Below are 18,331 nucleotides of genomic sequence, written 5' to 3'. Positions count from 1 at the left end.
TGAGCAAATATGGTATTAAACAAAAGAAATCCTAACAATGGTATAGGCCCATTGCTAGGTAGAAAAGATAGAATTGGCACTAATGATGCAGTAAAGGCTGAAATGTTCAAGCCATTTCTATTTTGTACCTAGAATGAAGCACAGTACAGTACATACACTTCATATAGGGGTGACGAACAACACCTTTCCATCAATGGCTAAGAAGGATACCAAACTACCATAGGAATCGCCATTTATAAATCAATAGGCCTGGATAACTGGCACCTGAGAGTCCTCAAAGAGTTTCTGAGGAGACCTCTGGCCCACTGATGTTAGTTTGTAGAAAATTTTATAATACCAAGGAAATCCTAAAACACTGGAAGCAGTTAATGTGCTGCTATTCAAAAGGGCAAGTGGCATGCCCTGGGTAGACACAGACATGTTATCCTGGTTTCAGTCCTGGGTAAAATAATGGAAATGTTAGTAGGAGCCTGAATCAATACAGAATTAGAGGAGGAGAATGCAACTGGTACCAGTAAACCACTCAGAGAGACTGGGTACTAATTCCTGATCCAAGGATTTTTTTTATTACATAAAACAGTCAATGTACAAATGTATAAACCCAGGTGAGTGCCCCAGTCATTGGGCTACAGAATCACACTTTCTTTGCTTTATTTTTCTGCCCTAATGAATCTTTAAATTTGTATCTGCAAAGTGGCACAGCTTTGACAGGAGAGGTGGAGAGCGACCCATTCCAGGATAGCCTGACCCAGGTGGATAGGGCAATCAGGAAGAGGGAGAGGTGGGTTTGAATCCCTTTAGGCTAGGAATAGCATGAAACCTAGGTCTTGCACTTCCTGATGGAGTGCTTTTATGCAATAGCTCAGTGAATAAAGGGGCACACCCCTTTTCCTCCTCCTCCTATATTTTTGATGGGAAGTGGCTATGGCCAGGATAACTGACACTCACTCACAGAGGTATGTTAGGTATGCTCCAAGCACACCTAGGGGACACAGGTGGAAAAATACAGAGTTTGAGCTATAGAGTAGTCTTAGACATGATTTAGGTGCTGAGGGGCTCAGTTCTGCTAAGATGGTAGAATTCTGCACAGGTCAGAAGCAGAACTGGCACCTAGGAAACCTTACTGGCAAAACTATGGTTTGGATGACTGCCTTCCTAGACTTGGGCCTTTAATACTGCTTTAGTTCTCATTAAACCCTTAAGTATTTCTATGGTTCTGGGCTTGGCTGCCTTTTAAGACGTGCTTTAATCAAAACAAGTCATTGGACTCAGTTCAGTGGTAATTGTATGGCTCATGATATACCAACTGGACAGCCCCATGGCCTTCCCAACTTCTACCAAGGTTGCCAAGATTTTTTTTTTAACTGACATCTTTTTCCTATATGTTTTACATAGTGTAAGTGCAACTCTTCTGCCAGGCCTCACTTAGAAGAGCAGGATTCAAATGTAGGGATTTAATATCAACCAAAGTTATTTTTACTATGGTGGTCACTAAAAAGTTTGCAGTAAAAAAAAAAAATCTTGAGTTGACAGCCCTGTTTGGCTGCAATGATGGTGTTACATTGTGCTGCCCCTCTCCCTTATCAGGAACCCTCTCTACTCACCTCCACACCTTGATGCCCCTGACTGCACTTTGCACCTGCTGTCCGCCACCAGTTTATCTCCCAGATTTACTCTTGTCAGTCCCATTCCTCCTGTCCTAGCACAGACCCCCAAGGGGCCTACCTGTGACCCAGCAACATTACAGGCAGCCTGAGATGAAACAGCAGCAGCACATGGCTAAGAAAACACTTCCTGGAGGGTGCTGCACTCCCACTCGGACACCAGGGATAGAACACAGCTCCTGTGCAGACTGCCCTGATGGAGGTGGGACAGTGCAGGCCCCTGCCACTACCCTCCTCCTTACAATGGCCTGCAAACCTGGCCAGGCATTTGGAGGAAAGTAGAAACAGCTAGATAGTGCAGACTCTGTGGCCAGGTGCTCCAGAGGGAATCATGCCTGCCAAGGGCCAGTATCTGAGGCAGTCAGACCTGTAGAAGTAGAAAAGTATTGATAACTTCTAACCCCATTACCAGCTGGCCCACAGCCCCTTTATGAGGTTGTCCATTCTTTAGCAAGAATGAATTCAGCACCCCTCCTCTAATGCTAACGGGTCCATTTTCTTTTGGAATCCCCATTTAATCACACTCAGTGATTTCCATCTGCCAGACCAGCTTTGCAAAAGACAATTCCACCTCAGGGAGAAGGCCTCAGCTTTTCCACAGGAAGGCAGGGATGGGAAACTGTCACTGATGTCAGTTTTACCTTCCCCAGGAAAAAAAAAAAAAGAGAGACTTGACCTTCTTTACAACAGGCACAATCACAGTTCCTCAGTCACCGAGCTTTATGAGGCTGGCATTATTATTCTCCAGTCTGTCAAACCTTTTGTCCTCAGACTTCATTAATACCAAACAGGGAACAGAACTCGTAAGCCATGAGTGGCATAAAGAGATTCACCTGAATGGTTGCATTGAGATTACGTAACCTACGCAGATCCTCATTAAAAACTTTCAAATACAGCCTCCACGTTTAAATGCGCTCAAAACAGAGACTGATCCTGGGGTGACTGCTCTCATAAACCAGATTTGCTCCCAGTTAGCTCACTATGTCATCATACTATTGCTTAGATTAGTACTGAAATAGTCATGACTTCCCCGTTATACACTGTTCATTTCAGAGCGGGGAGAAGGGTTCTGTCACTTTGTTTTCATTGTTCTCAGGCTAGTTGTACACATTTACAAAAGACTACACACAATCATGAAGTATTAAAGACACCAGCCTACATTCCTTATGCACAGTACATGCAGACAAAGGGATTAAATGGCCACACAAGGCTATGTGACCCATTGGTCTAGTAGATTTAAGGCATACCATTGTCTTCAGCCAACAGCAAAAAAGACAGAGTTGCGGCTAACATGACAGCCAGCCACCTTTGATTCCCCGGCCCAAACTATCATGAACCCAGGTCACAGTTTTCAAGGGGAGTCTGACCTAGTAGTAATGCCACAAAAGGAGGGCCAGAGGCAGGGGAAGAATCCAAAAACTCAGGCCCAGTCTGGGCTCAGGAAACAGATACTAAGTTACCAGATCCAGAGGAAACTCGGGGACAAGGTCTGAATCACAAGGAGTCAGAGGCCAAGTTACTGAATCCAAGGGAAAATCCAGAAGCCAAAGCCCAGGGACAATGAGCATGGTCAGGAAACCAGGAGCACAGAGGCTTGCCAAGACATCTTCAGCTGGAACTGCTGGCTGGGCCAGGAGTCTGTTGCCACAGTTGAAACTCAATGAGTAGGTTGCTCTCCCAGCAACCAGTCAAAAAGCTCAGACAGTGTCCAGCTGGAGTCATGAGCTGGGTTAGGGCAGCCAGTCAAAGCCCCAAGCAGATGTGACCCACTAGACAATTAGCCCAGGCTGGGCTGCCTGTTAAGGCTCCTGACACAACTGGATCAACTGGAAGTGACTCTTGGCACAAACATGAGACAGTGCTCAAAATGCACTTGCTGCAACTATAGGGAGATGCCTGGACCACTCTGCCATCACCGGGGATCTGGTTTTTTCTGTCTCCCATGGAGAACACCACAGATTTTACCTTTTACCGAAGGCAAACATGGATTTCTTATTTTACCAGCAAAACCCATGGTTTTTGCAGTTTTGCAAAGAGCTCTCTGCAGACCGGCAGAGCTCCAGCCTGGAAGGGGCTGGGAGGGAGTGAGAGGAGGGCGGTGAGGCAGGGGGTGCCATGTGCATGTATATACACTTGGCTGCCATGCAGCCTGGAGAGCAGTGCTGGCAGGTAAGTGGGGAGGATTGAGGCCCCCATAGGAAGGGAGAGAGGGAGGGTGTTGGGCAGGAACTGGGGCTGGGATTGCTGCCCAGCTGAGCAGTGGCTGGGTTATGGGGCTAGGGCCACAATGAGCAGCTGCAGAGCTCCTGCGAGGAGTGGGATGGGGCTGTGAGCAGCTCGTCCTGGGGGGCGGAGGGGATGGGCTGGCTCCCCACTGCTGCGTGCACTCTCAGGGGGGCAGAGGGAATCTGTGCCCCCCAGTTCTGTGTGCGGGGCATGGACAGGCTGAGGCTCCAGCCCTGCTGCTCTCCCCCAGGCCCTCTGCAGCCTGGCATGTGCAACCCGGCACTGCAAAGAACAACAGAGCCACGCAAGAAGCTGCTCACTGCCACGAGCTCTGCACTGCCCTGGCGACACATCCCCCATGTGCAACCCTTTGCCACCCCTGCAACTGCTGTAGCCACGCTGCTGTAGCCATGCTGCTGTGCAACTGCTGTAGCCACAGGTGCAGGGGACTTGTTGACAGGATGGCGCAGAGGCCGGAGCAGCAAGCAGCTTTCCTGTGTGGCCGCACTCTGCCCTGCAGCTTCAGGTCACACCTGCTGAGCTGTGGAGGCTAGTGGGGAGGGCAGCAGAGTTCTTTTTACCATGATAAAAATATGTTTTGTGTTATATGTGATGATGATGCACCACACCCTCTGTACTCCCCTTTTCAGAACCCTAGATCTGCCCATGCACACAATTATAAAGCACTTACATGCTTGGAAGGACTTTCAATAACATGCTAATTCAAGCTCTGAAACAAACCAACCAATGTTTTTAGAGTCATGTTCACATTAGGAGTGTGTGCACCATATAATGCCATGTACCTTAATTATGCCCAATGTTGGAGATTGTTTGTTTGCAAAATTGTATAGGAATCAGCTAGTCCTATAAAAGGGTGTAGTGTTTGCTCCTTCCTGGGCCATGGTGCAGCTGCTACAGGGTGTGGGCAGGGCTGTGGCCAAGGCAATCTAACACCATGATTCTGGCTCACGGACAGGTTCACAAGACAGGCAAGGTGCAGTCTGGTCCCATCTCTGCAGAGGCAGAATAGGAGGAAGAATATATGATAAATTAGATTCAGCGATGTTAGGGAAACCAGGGTTCATGCTAACCATCCAGTCTGACCTAATTGCACTACACAGGCCATAGCACCTCACTCAGCCATTTCTGTATCTGGCACATAAGGAATACAGGCACCATTTCTGTTGAACAGACCCCGTCTCTTCCTTCATGGAGATGTTGATGTTTACAAACTCAGGCCTTTCAGTCACTGCAGGGAGATGCTATGGGGAAGAATTTGAATTTTTGATAGCTGGTGTAACATAGTCCAAGGTCTGTGTGGTTCTGTAATACTTTTCTGTGTGTATGGTGTGTGATGGCCAGGGATCCTGGTTTTCCCTGATTAAAAAAATCACAAATTCTCTTATAAAACCCCCAAAATTCGCAATTAAACTGAAAGGCCCCCTAGGCCTGCTGGTGCCCCTCATCCCTACCCGCCCATAGCCCCATGGCCCTGCTGGTACCCCTCCCCCCCCCCCCCCAACACCCTGCCCTGGTTGTGCCCCTCACTCCCCCCCACAGGTCCCCTTGCCAGGAGGTGGTGGCTACAGCCGCGTAACAGAGCCGGCTCCCCCCACCCACCCACTGCCTGTCTCCTGCGGGCTTGGGCAGTGGGGGACCAGCTCCCTGCCATGGTGCACACTCCTGGGGGGCAGGGGGACCCATGCCCCCAAAATCTGTGTGTGCAGGGGGGCTGTGCGCTGCCCGCTGTGGGGTCCCACACATGAAATGATCTTGAGGTGCTTCTTTGAACCATAGACCAAACTCACAGTGCAACAGCCTCAGATATTAACCACCTTGCCTGGTTTAGAAAACAGTCATCATCAAGCTTCCAAAAATAAGTAATGGCTTTGTTTGGAAACACTTCTGAAGAACTGAGAAGGGCTGACCTGTTCATCTCATGGCTGGTAGCAAAGGGTGATTATTATTCAGCAGTCCATAGAGAACAATGCAGTGCAGTCCTTTGGTCATTATCATTGTTTGCAATCTAGAAGTGCGGTATTTTTTCAGTTACCAACTGGTTAAATTGTTACTCTATAGTGAATTAATCTGTTTTTTCAAGCTAAACCATTTTAGCTCCAGTAATCAGGATGATGGCTCCTATTATATTGCTAAGGGTCAATTAGAGACAATGGAGCCTCTAATTTGGTAACGGCTACATACTCAAACTGTCCATTGGTTAGATCAGCAAAAGGAGAATTTCTATTACTTGTACTAATGTTGTAGACTCATATTTTCCAAATTAGTTGTGAAGGATTCACATTATTAGATACACACTAATGGCCTAACGAACTTTCCAATGAAGTCAAAGAAGAGATTGCTATTGATTTCAAAAAAAGTTAGGCAGCGCCCTTAACAATCACGTTAACAAATGAATGACGCATTGGTTTGTTCTAAATCTGAAAAGCTTCCCTCCAGTGAAAGGTCAGAGCTATATTATAAGAGATGGCAAGACGTCATATACACTGGCATTGGTCCACTGGTGACAAATGAAGTCAGGCATGGAGGGCAATTTGTACCCTTGCACTAGGTAAAAAATCTGTGCAATGTAATGGAGCCAACCTGTCCAAGTACTGAACACATACACTGACTCTTCCGATTTCCTTAGAAAAGACACCATAAAAGAAAACCATTCTCAGAGAGTCAGACCTGAAAAATGCTTCCCCTGTTTGCAGACAGATCGTTCCCACTGTCTCAGGGAGTCTACTATAACCCCAGTGAAATCCTCATTCCAGATTTACACCAATATATCAGACTAGAATTTGCCCCAGACAAGGCAGCAGATTGATTGCTACAAATCAAGATGGCATGTCCCTAATTCTGCTCCTCTGTTCTCTGCTGGAAGTTGTAAAGGAAACACTCCCATCTTAATCTTTTCAGTGGAGATAACAGACAGCAAATATGAAGCAGGACAGCTTTTACTGAAAGGCAGAGGGCAGCTAGACTGAGGACTGGAGAGGGACGTATCACTTCAAAGAGTGAATATAAGTCAACAGCAAACGAATGATTGTTTGCAATAATCCTCTTACTACAGCAAGGCCAGTTCTGAAGAGACGGACTTGGGACAGGAATAGGTTTGAAGAGGAACAGCTTCACGTTTCGAGCTTGCATACTTAGCCCTTGCTTTTCTTGCTTCTTTGGTAATTCTCTGCATCCTATTCCCTAGCAAGGGTAAGTGCACAACTCATCCTATGGTTCTCCCTCTAAGCCATATCTACAGTACGAGGGTGGGGGGGAAAGATCATCTTTGAGAGCTATGGGAACTAAGACAAAGCTAAACATGCTTTTGTCCTTGTTATAGTCAGTGCTACATAAACCCATTTTGCTGGTTATGCTAACTTGTTTTCAAACATAGCTTGTTCTTTCACACTAGTTGCCAGGTTACATTTTTTATGGAGTTAGTCACCATGTTTTCAAACACAGTGATTGTTCCTGGGGTAGGTATAACCTTAAGGTGCTGCTCACAGCTCCAGCTCTGATCTAAACTCTCCAGTCAATGCAGTAAAGACCACATTTTTCTCACAGTATCTGACAAAGTAGGCAGTTGCCTACAAAAGCTCATGACTCTCTGAACCAGTCAGTCAAAGGTGCCACCCTACCCTATCCGCTACCTGATTTCAAACTAACCGAGGTAACCACATCTCTGTGCTTCCAGGAGTAAAGCTGGGCCTAGTGACACAGCCTTTCACCGCTGAGCCGCGATTTGGACTTCTTTTCAAGCCAAAGGAAAGCATCTAAGAGCTTTGATGGCTCCTATATTTCAGAGGGTCAGTCAGAGACAATGGAGCCTCTAATTTGTTAACAGCTACACACTCAAGCAATTCCCAGGCCGCCTGGGACAAGCCCTGCAATGGCTTTCTTTCATTTCAGGCATAAGGTTCATCACTGTATCGTTGGCCTTGTCTATGTTAGGTATTTGCCACAGTTCCAGTCTTCAGGGACCAGGCATCAGTGAAGCAATAATACCCAAATCTGACAGAGTGTTTGTCATCAGTAATTTTCAAAGCACTTTGCAGAAGATGTCAGGATCCTTATCCCCATCTTATAGATGGGGAAAATGAGGCAAAGAAAACCACACAGTAGGCTAGTGCCATGACAAATGTAAAAGCTTAGCATTCAAATCCCAGACCAGTGCTCTCTTCAAAGGCCATTCTGCCTCCACCCACACAAACCAATAGACCTTACAGACCAGGAAAGTTTGTTACATCTGAATAGCATTCTCCTGACTGAACGTCAAGGGAGAAGATTCAGGGGCAGTTCTGCTTGTTATCTGCACTAGGGGCTTGCTATCAGAAAAATCATTTCAATCTCTGTAAGTTTAAAGGACAATGACAATTTCTCAGCACAGACAAAGCCAGTGGGCCCATCCTGATAATGAATTCGGAGAGAGATGATAACTTTCCTGGGCTCCTCTCTAATATCCCTACTTGGCCATTTTCCAGATTTGTCCCTCTATTACTTTCGCTTACCCGCCTGATTGGCAATTGGGTGGCTGCTGAGTAAAGGCAGAGAACCCCCCCACCCGCTCTAGGAGAAGCCATGCTCCAAGGTTTTCTTCTTGTAAGCCCGTTTCTCCTTCTTCTGATAGGTATTGCCTGCCAGTGGTGCTGGGATTAGGTGTGGAGGGAGCTTAGCATTCTCACTTTCCTTCACAAGTCCCAGAATATCCACAGCCTTTGTGCTCTGGGAAATGAAGAATTGCTCCCTGCAGCTCACTGTGCCCCAGCGGGGATAGCAAAGTGGCAGGACTAACTATACGTCTCCTATGCTCTGGTTGCATTACACACATCCTCTGCACATCCATGTGGTCTGGCTTTCTAGTGCAGATCCATGCTCATCCTTACAACCCACTGCACTTCAGCTGTGCAACCCAGCCATTTAATGATGGGTTCGTTAGGCTGGGAGAGAGATGACCACAGTGGGCACTTAACAATCTTAACAAAGCCTCACAGATTGAGAACAAAGGACTTTGCTATCAGGGAATCATTTAATAGTCTCTGACTCAATGCTGTGGAAACCATGACCCTGGGATGTGGCTCAGAGTAATTGTCCAGATCAGCTCAGCTAATTTTTGTTCGGGACAAGGGAGACTGTAAAACACTGCATGAAAAGAAAAAAAGCCTATTCCTGATAGATGCCACAAAGCGTGAGGCAGACAGATCCTGGCTGAACAACTGCAGCTTGCCTGGGAAGCAGAACGTTAAAGCACCACGACCTTGTTAAGCTGAAATAGAATAAAAGTGTGTGTTAGTCACAAGAGAGCATTTTGTTCTGAACGGTACATGTTCCCTCCCTTGCATCAACGATTTTATTTCCGTCCAGATATAGTTTCCCTGGCTCCAGATCTCCAGAATCAAATTGCCTCTGATCAATCTCAGGTCGATCATTTGCAGGCTCATATTAAGGGACAAATTCTAAGAATCCCAGCGCGGGTCAGGATTGAATGGGAAATGGACTGAAGCCCCGGGCCTTTGGTTCTGTATGGAGGTGATCTAAGGGGGTAAGCCATGACTGACTAATGTGAGGCCTGGCAAACATGGACATCTCGTGTCATTATCACTGTCCTCTTTGGGCACAGGCAGGCAAAGTCCAGCCTGCGGACCGGATCAGGCCTGTGGCAGACTCCATTTCCCAGAAGCCCCAGCCCATGTCACTGCAGCCAGTTTCCATGGAGACCCCCAGGAGCAGCAGCACCAGGACAGTGCTGGGCCAGGGTTTCCATAGAGATCAGCCCCAGCAGCACCAGCAAGGTGCGCAGCTGGGCAGGGAGCTGCTCCGGGGCTGGGATCTTGTGGCAGTGACAGCATGGTCCGGAGCCAGGGCAGAGCTGAGATCCATTCCCTGCATGCATCGAGCACAGGCCAGTCTCCATGGAAACCCTGCTGGTCCGCTGCTGGGGCCAGTTTCCATGGAAACCCTGGTCCTGTGCTGTCATGGTACCACCACAACTTGGGTCTCCATGGAAACTGGCCACAGGGATGCAGGCAGGGGCTGCTGGGAAATGGCCACTGGCCAGATCCACCATTTTGTCCACCCCTGTCTTCGGGTATTATTGATATGTTGTCAGTGTTGAAGTCTCAAGGACTGCCGTGCTGGCAAAAAGTTGGAGCCAGGAGGTCTCAACTCCAATGTTGTCTTAAAAAATGACCACAGGCTCAGTTTGGTGGTAAAGGCTCAGCTAGGTTTATTGTCTACAAAGCATGGACCGAACACGCTTGTGATCTGACAAACAAGGGCCCATGACAAGGTACTGGCACAACACCAGGTAGTCTCCCCTGGGCCAATCGCAGTTCACATAATTACCAGTTCTTCTTTCTGTGTGTGCAATGTGACAGTTCTTGTAACATGAAAAGTTTTGTAAGAGTCCAGCTGCTAAATTAATTTGTGCACTAAGGAGGGGTACACAGCTGCCCTATGTATCCTTATTCAGATGGATTTTAAGGCAATCATTAGGTGATTTATTAGCTGCAAACATAATTGTGGGTCAGTAGCTGGAGGCTTTTTGGCGCACTGCTACCTGTGGAAAAAAGAAAAAAATCAAGTATTTTCCAGTCAGAGATTTTCTGGGTGCGTTGGGTAAGGAGGGGAAGAGCATTAGCAGTCTGGAGTAGCCAGGGAGCATATATCAGCAACAGTGCCAAATTCGTCTCAAAACACTTTTGTACCGTAACCCAGTTTCCATTGCCAGATCATAAGCAGTAAATCTGGAGCAACTCAAGTGGCTTTGTTGGAGCGGCTGTGAATTTCTACTATGATGGGGTATCCATGGTGTAAAGATCACTCTGCATGCAGTAAGGAGGTAAAGGGCTTATTACTGCTTGGTACCAATTCTGCCCTGCTCTTTGTCGTTCCAGGAAGGGTCAGAGCTGAACTCCAGGCTGCCACTTCCCAGTGTACAAAAGCGTGGTATCTCTATGCTTCCATGAGGACATGGCACTTTTTAAAAGACTTTTCACAGAACAGCTAATCTGGTAACACTAGTACTAGAGTGTCAGATAGATAAGATACTCTTATTGTATCCAGAGTTGCAGTTTGAATCATTTGGTGTTGGTAGAGGCCAAGCAATTACTGCTTCATGCTGATTGAGTGCACATGCTCAGTGGAGAAACCCCAGTTGGCGCCAGCTGAAGATCTGGCCTATTGCTGCTCTGAAGTGATGGCAGTGTGTTGATTTCCAAGGGATCCCCACACGCTTTGATTAATTCTGGTGAGCAATTTAAAACAACAGTCAATGGAGACAGCGCTATTGATATTGTTTCCATATGGTCTTCTATACCTCTGCAATGCTAAACCTATGACAGCATTCAAGTGACCATTTTTTTCCAACAGGGTTTGCTGTTTCTTTATCCATCCCCACTTGTCCTTTTTCGTATACCTCTCAAAACATTAACTGTGCTCAACTAATTGAAAACAAATATTTTCCTTTTTCCATCTGGCTCCTCCCTTTCCAAGACTGTCAGGCCCTCTGCTCTTCACTAGTTTGCTCCATTTTAATGTCACTGCTTTCTTTAACATTAGCACAACTATAATGTTATCATCCTCGGAAATGCTGATTAATGTGTTAAGAATCAACTGTACTTCACTGGCCTGGGAATCCAACACAAGATCTGAAAACAGCAATATTTAGTTGATAAGTGTCAAGTGCTTTGAAGATATCAAACACTATGTAATCTAATCCTCAAACATCCATTTAAAGCAGGAGAGTATTATTACTTCAGCTGGGAAAATAAAGATACATAGAGGTTATGCAGGCTGTGGACAGATGAAACAATTTAGCGGATGATGGTGTGTCAGCTGATCCATTGTAAAAATGTTGTATATCCATTCCAACCTCAAAGTAATTGAAGCTAAATTGAAGCTATACTTGAATGAAACTACTGCTAAACTACTGCAGCTTTGTTTCCACTTACTGTGAAATAGAGGGGACACCTCAAACAATTATAATGAAATACTAAATCCCCTTAGTATTTCATCAGTATGCCTGTTTAGTTTGCTCATACCTATAACTTCCTCATGGCCACACATTGTAAGTGCTGGGTTAGATAGATATCAGAAGATCTAGGTTCTCACCGAGTGTGTTTACATGATGCTTTACTGCACAGTAGACTAATCTACTGCACAGTAAAGCATCACTGTCTACACGTGCACATATTTACTGCACAGTAAATTAGTCTACTGTGCAGTTAGTTACTACCCGTCAATATAGATAGTAAACTAACTGCACAATAGCTCGTGTGTAGATGCTGGCCAGGAGCAAGTTTGTTCTCAGTCAGCCCCTACACTAGGGGGCCACAGGGGATGGGGAACTCCCCCTGGTCCTGGTGCTGCTCATTTCCCAGCTCCCTCCCCAAGAGCTGGAAGCCAAGCAGCACTGGGATGGGGTAGCTCTCTGCCGCACCCCTGTACTAGTACTGCTCAGCTCCCAACTCCCCATAGGAGCTAGGAGCTGAGCAGCACTGGGACTCGGTAATTCCCTGCTTCCCCACCCAACCTGGAGCTGACTGGGAACTGTTCTGTTCTGGGGCAGGTCCCAGCCAGCTCCAGGTTGTCACCAGAACAGGACAGTTCCCAGCCAGCCCCAGGCTGTGCGAGGAACTTCTTACATAGCCTAGAGCTAGCTGGGACCTTCCCCAGAATGGGACACTTCCTAGCCAGGGGACTTCTTGTGCAGCCTGGAGCTGGCTGGGACCTGTCCCAGAATAAGACAATTCCCAGCTGGCCCCAGGCTGTGCAGGGAACTCCTCATATGGCCCAGAGCTGGCTGGGACCTGCCCTAGAGCGAGACAGTTACCAGCCAGCCCTGGGCTTTGCAGGGAAGCCCTTCTGGGCATAGGGCTTGTTCCCGTGTGCATGGGGCAGAAGAGCTCTGCAGTTGCAGCTATCTTCCAGCTCCAAGCACATCAGGACCCCTCCTGATGTGTACAGGGCGAGGAGACAGCTGCTGCTGAAGCTGGCAGAGCTCTCCTGGCCCTGTGCACATGGGGACTGGCCCCATGCTCCCTGCGAGCCTCCAGCAGGGAACTGCTGCAGGTAGGTAGAGCAGGTTGGGAGCAAATCTGCTCCCAAGAGGGAGCATGTGTAGACATGTGCCTGGGTAGGCTTACTGAGCAGTATTTTTACTGCGCAGTAAGCCTACTTTGAAGTAACACCATGTGTAGATGCACCTACTATATACAATTATGCACTCTATAACCAAACAGCATGCATACAATTTTCAAAACAACCGATGATTTCTCTTTAGCTCTGTGAACTTCTTACCTTCCTCCTCTGTCCATTTCCACCTCTCTCATAAAAGAGGTCATCAACATCCTCAGTCCTAGGCCTTCTCCAGCTCTCTCCCTGTCCCCTGCCTAGTCTGGATATGTTTTTTTAGCTCGACATTAGTGCCTTGCTTTCTTTCTAGCACAGTGGTTCTCTATCAGAGGAGTGCATTGGGAGCTCGGTGAACAACTGTTCACTAGGGCACCCCTAGGGATGACCATGACCAATGGATATAAACTCCTGGAAGGTCGCTTCAGGCTTAATACTAGGAAAAACTCCTTCACAGTCAGGGTGGAATAAACTCTCTCCAGAGGTGGTGCAGTCACCTACCCTGGAGGTTTTCAAGAGGAGACTGGACAGTCACCTCACTGGGGTTGCTTGACCCCAGTTATCATCCTGCCTAGAGCAGGGGGCTGGACCTGATGATCTGCGAGGTCCCTTCCAGCCCCTTACACTCTATGAATCTATGAATCTACCACTTTTGGACTCTAGGCACCCCTTCATAATTTTAAAAAAACTATTTAAAAAACTAATTTCCATTTAAAAAACTAATTTCACTTGTTTTTTGACTTTGGAAAAATAATCAAGCAATTCTTCTGTTGCAAAAAACTCAGACAGAGCACAGCAGGTCAGAATGTTTTTAACACTATGGATTTCTATTTGAAATTTCTGGGTTTATCTTGCGAAGCGTACCCGCGTTTGCACACCTAACAGTACTACCTCCATTCCTTTACTACATTTTCACGCTGCCTCCTAGATTTAAGTCCTGGACTCTCTTAGCCACCAGCCCAGAATGCGGTATCTTCTCTTTTGTGTATCAATATCTAAAATATTGATTATTTTCTGTCTCGTCTCGTCTCATCTCGTCTCATCTCTTTTTCCAAGCCTGGAAATTTTGAGAGCTTTGGCTGGGATGGTTTAATCAGGGATGATCTTGCCGTGAGCAGGGGGTTGGACTAGATGACCTCATGAGTTCCCTTCCAACTGCACTTTCTTATGATCCTATGGTTTCCACTTCTGCACACCTGCTTCTGCAGATTCCTAATCTCTCATCATTTAACGACTGCTTGATCTGCTGCTCAATCCCAGAGAGAAACCATAATACTTCATTTAGACTGTATATCTCTTGCTACAAAAAAAATTCCCCTTGATGAAATTTCAAATCAAGTGCAGGGTTGAGGTGAATTCAAGCCATGAAAGAGAAATCACTTGTTTGTTCAAAAATAGTTCATTACTGGCCAATGAGACATATCAATAAAACATGCTTGATAGAACAGGGTTCTTTTGGATACATTATTTAACTGAATGGGAAACCCTGAGGTCCCTGTTGTGTGTCAGACTCTGCTCAGCCCTACTCCCATCCCTCACTGCTCCTCATTTAACACCCACCTCATTTATGTTCCTCATAAGGTTATGATTTTGTCACAGCAGTCACAGAAAACACACATTTGAAGAAACTTTGACTCTCAAGTCAGAGGATGGAATACATAGGACTGTAGCCCGGGTGTACGCGGGTTTGTACTCCCCTCTCCAATTGAGGGAATTATTGGCAGGGCAGTGTGTTGTGGAGAGACACAGCAGCCCAGCAGCCACCTCTGTCCCCTATAGAGTCAGTCCCAGTCAATCAATTACTTAACTATATACAAATTTATTATTACAACAAAACCATTAAAGGGTAAGGATATAGATTATATAAATGTACAAATTTACAAAACAATAAACCCTATACCATAGATCTCCAATTATTATTCAAAAATACAAGTGAACGACAGAACCCAGAACACAGGATATTGATCAGGCAACCTTATACAAACTATGACTTCAGCTTATTCACATAAACTATAAGGCACAGTCTACAAATATAACAAGCAATCCTTAGACTACTTGGGTGTCCTCCAGGGCAGGGGCCTCACTCCCAAGGTACCACTACAGGAAAGGAGGTGGTGGGAAAGAAAAGAAGAGGGAGACCCCAAAGACCCCTAAGTCCCCCCACTATCACCCAGGAGTGACCCATGTGGTGCCCCTTCACAACCCTGGGGTCCCTTCCCTGTGGGGACCCTCTCTCCAGGGTTACTTACTACTCCACAGTCCTGGAGGGTTGCCTCCCATTCTCCAGGTCAAGCTCTGTTCCCCACCGGGCTTTCCTGCCGCCTGACTCTGCTGCCGCCAGCCCGGCTTAGGGCCACATGCACCACTGTGTGTAGCCGGTGCTTTGCCTTGTGCTAGAGGTTGGAGGCCCAGGCAGCTTTGTGCAACACTGGGGCTCAGTCTGCTCCCAGATCCTCTGTGCAGCGTCGTCTGCACTGAGCTGCTGCCCCGTGCCAGCAGCTGTAGATCTGAGACACCTCAAGTGGCTCCCAAGGTATCTCACCCTCCATGCAGCGCCTCCTGCACCGAGCTCCTGGCCTCGTACAGAGGTTGGGGACCTGAATCGCCAAAGCGGCTCCAAAGATCCTGCTCCGTGCACCGGCCTGCGCACTGTGTCTCTGGCCACATGCTAAGGTTGCAGACCGAGCCACCTCACGCAGCTCCCAGGGTCCAGGCACCGTGCGTTGTGCTGCGCACTGAGAGCCTAACTGCTGGAGCTGTCCACTGATGGAAGTCTTCAGGGGCGCTTCCAGGCTACGGCTGAGCCGCTCTCCTCAGCTCTTCTAAGCCCCTCTCTTCTCCATCCCCGACGCATCTCCCTCGTGCTGGGCACGCAGCTCCTTTTATGCCCTCCAGGGCTCCACCCCTGAAGTCTTCCAGACCTGACAGCGTTGCAGTCTACAATTAGGTCCGGGGGAGCTCTTCTCCCCCTGCCCTCAGAAAAAGGGTGTGACTTCACTTCTTTTGCTGCCTCCTGATTGGTGGATGGGCTCCACCAATCAAAACAGCAGAATCTCAAGCCTGGGCCTCAACCCAAGCTCCAAATGGTAAGGCTGCTGCAGGACCATAGGGGATGTGGTTCAGTCAGCGATTGGCCTGGAAGAAAGAACACCACACTACAGATCTCATGAGGCAATGCACCATTGCAGGGATGAAGGTGACGGGTTAATTCTTCCCAGGATTATTGCTTTTCTTTTCCCACTTCTCTGCCATGAAATTTGCTAAAATTCGCCATGACAGAATTGTAGCCTTACCCATTACCGCTGCATGTAGATTTATGGGACAGACAGAGATAGGCAAGCTTTTTCTCCTTGCAGAAATCCCTCTCTAGCCATTATAAATGATTGGCTCAGGGTCCTCTTTCCTTTTAAATCTTTTAAAGTTTTTAATGAAACATTTTCATCAACAAAAGAACAACCTGACAGCTGACTTCCCAGGTACTTATCTACTATTCATCTAAGTTGGTCTAATAAAAGATATCAGATTCACCCAAAGAACCTTGTCTGCCTATGTCCTTAGACCAACATGGCTACAACCTACACCCCTGTAACCTTTTGGACCAGGATTTGTATCAGAGCAGATTTATTCTCTCTGTCAACATCCTCTCGTTAAGCTGTTTATTAACAACAAGTTCTACATTTTAAAACTAAAGCAAGGGGGCAATGAATGTATCTGAGAAACTTTAATCATTCAGAAACATAAAAAGAATTTTCTATCCATTAAAAAGGACCAAAACTTTCATTCTGCTGCCCACTGTGTAACTCCAAAGCAAGTGGGCAGCTGGAGTCCTCAAAGCTGAAGTGCAAGGCACAGGCTTCTGCAGCGTTCTCAACACTTTGCTTGCGAATGGTTGCATCTATAAGTAGACAAGGGTCTGTCTCCATGGCACTGCCTTATGCAGTATAGTCATACCTCTTAGGTATGCTCCTCTGTAGGCTTCTTTGCCATTACACATCCTACTAGGCAGCAGGGCTCCCATCACAGACCTGATGCTGGTCTCCATCACCCCTACAACAAACAAGACAAAACTGCACTGAAGTCAATGCACTTGGGTGAAACAGAATCTGGCCCCTGACTGTTTTATTTCTATTGTTCCTTTTGATGTGTAAGAGCCATTATTCCTTACAGAGGGGGACAGAATCCTAACAGAAGCATGCATCCAAGTTCTGACCGACTGAGGCAGTGACATGGTCAGTACCCAAAGCCATGTGTAGACAAAACAAGGGGCATGTGTGCATGATACGTTAAAGTAGGCTAAATGCTTTTGCACCGCTTTAATGGTGTTGGTGTTTGCATGCCTTGGCGGCATATTGCGCATTAATTCCAGCCGCTGTAGGAAAGTCAGTGGTGTAATGCGCCTTAAATGACTTGGGGCGCAGCAAACTAAAACTCCTCCTAGGAGTTCTAGTTTGCTGCCCTTACAGCCGTGTACAACACAGGGATTTAATCGGCCCTAAATTGAAGCAGTATTTTTTAAAATCCACCGCTTCAATTTAGGGCCCCCGTTTTGTCTACACCCCCCCTAATATAACAAACAATGGGCCATTTCAGTTCATCGGGGGAGATAAGAGCTAACAACCCACTGCTCCTTGAAGTGAACAAGCTCCCCCACTCAACTTCCAAAACACCTGGAAGAAAAGACCAGGCTTGCAGAGTGATCTGGAGGCTGACGGACCGGGGCACCCAGCCAAGGGATGATGCAAGTCTAGGAGTTCTCACAGGGATGCGGAGAAATCCTGCCAGCCTCTGCTTCACACAGCATCTAATCTGAGGAAAGACTTGCACTGACTTCAGCAATCCTGGATTGCAGGCATTAGGGAGGAACCCCGACAAGGATTGGATGAAGGGTCGTGTCCCCCTGCTCATCACTGTTCCCCTGATTCCCAACACTGGACATAACCAAGTCCAATGGTAATAAATCAGAAAAAGTGTGGTCAAGTGGAAATAGGCTTGGACAGGAGGCAAGGAGCCCTGTACTCTGTTCTCAGCTCTGTTTGACCTTTGATGACTTTGGGTACTCGTTTCATCTGTTCCCTGTCCATCTTGACTATTTGGCTTGGATTTTTATGTTTTCTTCATGCAACTTCCTGGAACTTGGGTGCCCAAAAACTTAGTTCCTTTGAAAGGTCCCAGTGCTAGGTTATACATGTTCTAGGATATGGATGGTCTCTTATTCAGTGTTTGTACAGCACCTAGCATAAAGGAAACCCATTTCAGGTACGGCCTCGCAATGCCATCACAATACATATCCACAATAATAATGAGCACGTCAT

The sequence above is a fragment of the Alligator sinensis genome, unplaced genomic scaffold (genome assembly GCF_000455745.1).
Source record: "Alligator sinensis unplaced genomic scaffold, ASM45574v1 scaffold445_2, whole genome shotgun sequence".
In the NCBI taxonomy this organism is placed as follows: Eukaryota; Metazoa; Chordata; order Crocodylia; family Alligatoridae; genus Alligator; species Alligator sinensis.
The sequence above is the reverse complement of the archived record's forward strand: the minus strand, read 5'-3'. Positions refer to the sequence as shown.